We start from the raw sequence: 6,958 nt of genomic DNA, 5'->3' as shown, positions 1-6,958 counted from the left end.
GCAACAGAAGCGAGAGCAATGCCCCCCCCCCGCCGCCCCCCCCCCCCAGTGTGCGAGCAGCAGCAGCAGCAGTCGTTGGGAAGGCGGTGGATCCCCTTACGCTGCCTAAGGGGAAGTGGTTTGTTTGTGCCCGCTGTGATTTTTGGAGCAGCATGAGGTGGAGGCGGAGGAGGAGGAGGCGGAGGAGGAGGCGGAGGAGGAGGTGGAGGAGGAGGTGGGTGGAGGAGGAGGAGGAGTCGTTGGAGGAGGAGGCGGAGGAGGACATGGAAGAGGAGATGAAGGAGGAGGTGGGTGGAGGAGGAGGAGTCGTTGGAGGAGGTTGAGGAGGTGGAGGAGGAGGTGGAAGAGGAGGTGAAGGAGGAGGTGAAGGAGGAGATGGGTGGAGAAGGTGGAGAAGGAGGTGGGTGGAGGAGTCGTTGGAGGAGGTTGAGGAGGTGGAGGAAGAGGTGGAGGAGGAGGTGGGTGGAGAAGGTGGAGGAGGAGGTGGGTGGAGGTGGAGGAGGTGGAGGAGGGGGAGGAGGAGTTGGAGGAGGAGGTGGAAGAGGAGGTGAAGGAGGAGGTGGAATCACTGAGATTTGTTGAGAGGGTGGACAGAGGAGGCGGACAAAGAGGGGGAGGAGGTGAAAGAGGAGAAAGGGGTGTAGTAGGCGAAGGTGGAGGAGGGGGTGCAAGAGTAGGAGGAGTATGTGGAGGAGGAGTAGGAGGTAGTGGAGGGGTAGGTGGTAGTGGAGGAATAGGTGGTGGTGGAGGAGTAGGTGGTAGTGGAGGAGTAGGTGGTAGTGGAACAGTAGGAGGCGGAGGTTGGAGGAGTAGGAGGAGGTAACGTGTTTTGTTTCTCGGGGGAGGGGGGTGTGGATAGAGGAGGCGGAGGGAGCTGTACGGTGAGGGGGTAAGGAAGGGAAGGGAGGGCTGGGAGGAGACGGGAGCGAGCGAGCGAGCGAGGCAGGCAGGCAGGCCGAGTGCTGGCGATGGTTATCAGATATCCTCAGCTGCCTTGCCCCGAAGCGACGAGGAGAGTCGAGCTTCCACCTCCACCCTCCATGCAGATGACGCCGATAAGAAACTTCCTGCCGCTCGCGCTCTCTCTCTCTCTGGAACACAGAGTTCTGGGTTTGCAGTGGAGCCGTGCGCTCGTCTCGCAGAGAATGACAGCCGAAAGCAGCCTTCAGCTGTCCGCGCCGTCTCCTGTTGCTTACACCAGCGGGGGGGGGAGAGGGGGGGAGTCATCACCGATTTGTCCTCGGGTTACCAAACGGGGCTTCTTCAGAAACTGAATTCAATTCATCAAGAGGGTCACAATCACAAACGAATTGTACACACAAACACACCCATCACACGTACACACTGATGCGTGCACACACCTACAAACACACACACCTACGTACACCTACATACACGGCACACACACACCTACATACACGTCACACACACACCTACATACACGGCACACACACACCTACACACGGCACACACACACACCTACATACACGGCACACACACACCTACATACACGGCACACACACCTACATACACGGCACACACCCACCTACATACACGGCACACACACACACTTACATACACGGCACACACACCCCTACATACACGGCACACACACCTACATACACGGCACACACCCACCTACATACACGGCACACACACACACTTACATACACGGCACACACACACCTACATACACGGCACACACACCTACATACACGGCACACACTTCCATACAAGGCACACACACCTACATACACGGCACACACACACACCTACATCCACGGCACACACACACACCTACACACAGCAAACACACCCACCTACATACACGCCACACACACACCTACATACACGGCACACACACACACCTACACACGGCACACACACACACACCTACACACGGCACACACACACACACACCTACACACGGCACACACACACACCTACACACAGCAAACACACCCACCTACATACACGCCAAACACACACCTACATACACGCCACACACACACACACCTTCATACACGGCACACACACACACACCTACATCCACGGCACACACACACACACCTACATACACGGCACACACACACACCTACATACACGGCACACACACACACACCTACATACACGCCACACACACACCTACATATACGCCACACACGCACATCCACCGCGTTACGCGCGCGCACATCCACTCGCAGGAGGTGGCGCGACACGTCGGGCAAATACATCGACCGACTTTAACCGTACGCCCTAGGTCGCCCTCCCCCCCCCCCCTTACAAGATTGTCTCACCAATATTTCATCTGCTGCTGGTTAAATAAAGGATACCGGAGCACAAGCTCGGAGACACACATCTCGGGGAGATGTGTGTCTTGGTGCAGTATTTTGTTTTCTCTAAGTGGCACGGGAGTGATGTTTTGAGAAACGCCACTTCGGGGGGGAGGGGAAGGGGGGGGGCTGGGTCGGGGTGGGGGGGGGTCTTCAGGTAAGGCTGCTCCTCTGACCGCAGATTGGAGTCTGACAGGGCCGTGTGTCTAGCCTTTAGGGCCAGACAGACACCCACATTCATCACGCGCACACACACAGGCGGGCAGGCGCACATGCACGCGAACGCATGCACTCCCACATCCATCAAACGCACGCACGCCAAACAACGTGCGCGTCACACACGCACACATCCATCACACACACACACGCGCGGGCACGTACGTACGAATGCACGCACGCACACACACATCCATCTATCACACGTACACACACTGACGTGTGTACAAAGACGACAACGATCCCCGCCCCCCCCCGTTTCGCCTTGAACAGGCTGTCGGGGCAAGTGCTGTTGTTAGCGAGGTCTGCGCGACACGCGAGGGGGTGGGGGGAGTTGGGTGACCTGCACCACGCTCATTTGAGGCTGAGTCAACATAGGGGATGCCCAGGACCGGTTGACTGGTGTTGGTTGAGCGGGAATCGAACGGGTTCATAACGCAGCGCGCTAACCACTACACCACCGCTCCCCCCTACGCGCCCACCCATCTCATATACATACAGTACGTGCATACGCACACACATACACACGCGTGCATCGTATAAAGACACACACGCATATTTTCGCAAACTAAATGTGGTTGTAATTGTGCAAGTGGCGTTGTAAAAAATAAAATGTATTTTGAAAAAATATTCGTGGCATTCTCGTCTCCAACAACAGCGGCGATCTGAGCGAGCGATTGAGTGCGTGACGAATGTGAAATATCTCATCGCGTTGTCGAAGAGCTCGCAATTTAAGCTACCACGGTGAGCACGCTAGCCTACGTACGGCGCGAAAGAAGTTCAACATAGATGCATGCATACGAGTAGAATCGGGGAGACAAAAAAAAGGTGACCATTTCTGTGCCCCTGTGTATTACACAGCCCGGAGGTTGATTGGTTTCACTCATAGGGCAGGGTCAGTTGAAAGATCTACATTGAAAGATTTTCGTCGTGTAGTTGTGCACGTGGCTGAGCACGTGCTGGGCACACGTGATCAAAACTATGCGTCCCCCCATCACCGGTTGCACCAAGCCGTTGGCCTCGCGCGGAGTGTGGTGATGATAACACGGACAGACAGAAGGCAAGTGGAATCAACAACTGCTTACGAGTGTATACACCAGAGGTGTGGACTCGAGTCATGTGACTTGGACTCGAGTCAGACTCGAGTCATGAATTTGATGACTTCAGACTCGACTTGGACTTGCATAACAATGACTTTGTCCCACCTCTGAGGTGTGGACTCGAGTCATGTGACTTGGACTCGAGTCAGACTCGAGTCATGAATTTGATGACTTCAGACTCGACTTGGACTTGCATAACAATGACTTTGTCCCACCTCTGGTATACACACACATACATACAGCAACAAATAAGACGACCCTCGACCATCATCTTGACCCGTTGGGGCAAAGTGTTGTTGGCGAGCACCTATTAAGGTCAACTTGGCTACGCGGTGCTGGTATGAGCCCAGAGGGTCAATATCAAACGCTCGCGGTCTCTCTTATCGTGGACATCCAGCGCCGATGACGAAAACGCAATTACGCCAGATACTAATTTTAGGCGGAGTCAACCCAGGGGAGAGCCAGAATAGCTTCATATAACCCCCAAAAACACGCTCGTGTACAAGACAAAGACAAATATTACCCTAAAAACCTTCATAGACTTTTGGGACAAGTGCTGTTAGCGAGCACCTATGAAAGCCAGCACGGTACACGAGGGGGTGGGTGCTCAGCGCCACGCCTGGCCGCCTTTGTCTTCCCAGTCCTGATGTTCACACATCGCACCAGGTACTCATTGAAGGCCGAGTCGAGCTAAGGGAGCCCCAGCGCCGGTTCAAATAATCGTCACTGGTGTTGGCTATGAGTGGAAATCGACCTCGGGTCGCCGGATTCGTAACTCGGCGTGCTAACCACTGCACCACCGTTCTCCATATATAAAGACAAAGGACCCCCGTATAGCCTAAATATACTTCTGGGGCAAGTGCTGTTAGCGAGCACCTATGAAGGCCAGCACAACACACGAGGGGGGTGGGTGGCCAGCGCCACGCCCGGCCGCCTTTGTCTTCCCAGTGGCGATGTTGACACGCCGCACACGCGCGCACGGACGCACACCAACCGCACTCACCTCGACTAGGTGTGCTCACCGCGGCTATTTGACTTGGGGCAAGGAAACACGTGGGGCGTCTGCTGAATAGTTCAGATGACAGCTGGCGGAGATCTTTCTCCAACCGCCTCCGCTGTGGAACAAAACGCGTTGCGTTCAAATGCACCCAGCGTGCCGATCGAGCCACGTGGCCAGCGGCTGAGACTAACTAACACACGTTGTATTTATTATATTTTATCCCGACCCTGACGCCTGCTGCTGTGTATTTGGAGTTTGCGTGTCTCTCTCCCCGTGGTCGCGTGGGTTTTTCTCAGAGCCCTCCGGGTTTCCCCTCCACATTTAAGAAACAACATCAATGCGTTTAGAATGTTCGGCTGCTCTAAATTTCCACGTGATCAGCCACTTCGTTCAGCTATCATATGGGGCAGGGTCGCATCAGAAAAAAACAGCTATATAGCTCAGTGGGGCCTTACTTGGTAGTGGCTGATCACGTGGAAATTTAGAGCAGCCACTCTAAACGCATGGTGATGTTGTTTCTTAAATGTGGAGGGAAAAACCGGAGGGCCCTGAGAAAAATCCACGCAACCACGGGGAGAGAGACACGCAAACTCCAAATATACAGCAGGAGTCAGGGTCGAGATCGAACCCACGACCTCCTGTATACTAGGCGAGGTAGTTAACATCTCCTAGCCACAGTGATAATGATGAGTGAGAGAGAGACACGCAAACTCCAAATATACAGCAGGAGTCAGGGTCGAGATCGATCCCATGATCTCCTGTATACCGGGCGAGGTAGTCAACATCTCCTAGCCACAGTGGTGATAATGATGAAAGAGAGACGCGCAAACTCCAAATATACAGCAGCAGGCGTCAGGGTCGAGATCGAACCCACGACATCCTGTATACCGGGCGAGGTAGTCAACATCTCCTAGCCACAGTGGTGATAATGATGATAGAGAGACACGCAAACTCCAAATATACAGCAGGAGTCAGGGTCGAGATCGAACCCACGATCTCCTGTATACTAGGCGAGGTAGTTAACATCTCCTAGCCACAGTGATAATGATGAGAGAGAGAGACACGCAAACTCCAAATATACAGCAGGAGTCAGGGTCGAGATCGAACCCACGATCTCCTGTATACTAGGCGAGGTAGTTAACATCTCCTAGCCACAGTGATAATGATGAGAGAGAGAGACGCAAACTCCAAATATACAGCAGGCGTCAGGGTCGAGATCGAACTCACGACCTCCTGTATACCAGGCGAGGTAGTGAACATCTCTTAGCCACAGTGGTGATGATGAGAGAGAGACGCAAACTCCAAATATACAGCAGGCGTCAGGGTCGGGATCAAACCCACGACCTCCTGTATACCAAGCGAGGTAGTTAACATCTCCTAGCCACCGTGGCGCCCTAAGGATGTCCGACTAAGGAGAGAGCAACAGCCAAAGGAGGCGAACACGCCGGTTGTTGTGGAGGAGATGGAGCCATAAAATTACGTCCCGTGCCGGGCAAGCTGGATGCAATGTTGCATTGTGGGGCCGTGCTTTGAGAGGGGGGGGAGGGGGGTTAGGAAGACGTTCATCCAGCAGTGGATAGCCCCCGGCTGATGTGGTTTTTTTCATCCAAGAATGGCTGTCCCGTGGATGAACTTGCACCTGTCATGGGAATGTAGAATTTACACCAGCGACTCGGGGTCACGAAACTAAAAAGGGCAAGGAGACAATGACACCGTTTAGTTTGGCGGCGCACGCCTGTGATGTGATTGATCCAGGGCTTTGGAAACAAACGGTGGTGGATCACATAGAGATTTGATCTGGAGTGGCCAGCAGATGACAGTACAGCAAGTGGGTTTACGAACCTATCTATGGGTTTCCATTCGAGTACTCTGGTTTCCCACCACATATTAAACGCATACAAATCACACTCGAGACTGGCATAGTCTAAGCCCAGTTGCAAATGAATGCACACGAGATACCCCATGAAGTAAAATGTGGAGTTGCACTCAAACTTGATCAATTCCAGCCAAGACGAACAAAGCGTTTGTAAAAATTATCCGTTTTTACTGCCACGTGACCAGCAGGACGTGTCAGAATGTGCAGCATCCTTCTGTGTGGGTCCACGGTCCACTTGAAGGGGGCTCAGAAGTAGATCTGCGACATCCGCTTCCACGGGCCATTCCTTCCCTGCTCCGCAAGACGATCCCGCACGGGCACGTTCATTGTCACGACGACCGCTTGCCGACAGCGCACACATCGGAGTAAACCCCGGGCCAAAAAGACACCCACACAAAAAAATAGACTGACAATAATGCGACAATATAATGTA

Source organism: Lethenteron reissneri, chromosome 24, assembly GCF_015708825.2.
Source record: "Lethenteron reissneri isolate LAM-NWPU_2019-01 chromosome 24, ASM1570882v1, whole genome shotgun sequence".
Lineage (NCBI taxonomy): Eukaryota > Metazoa > Chordata > Hyperoartia > Petromyzontiformes > Petromyzontidae > Lethenteron > Lethenteron reissneri.
The sequence above is the reverse complement of the archived record's forward strand: the minus strand, read 5'-3'. Positions refer to the sequence as shown.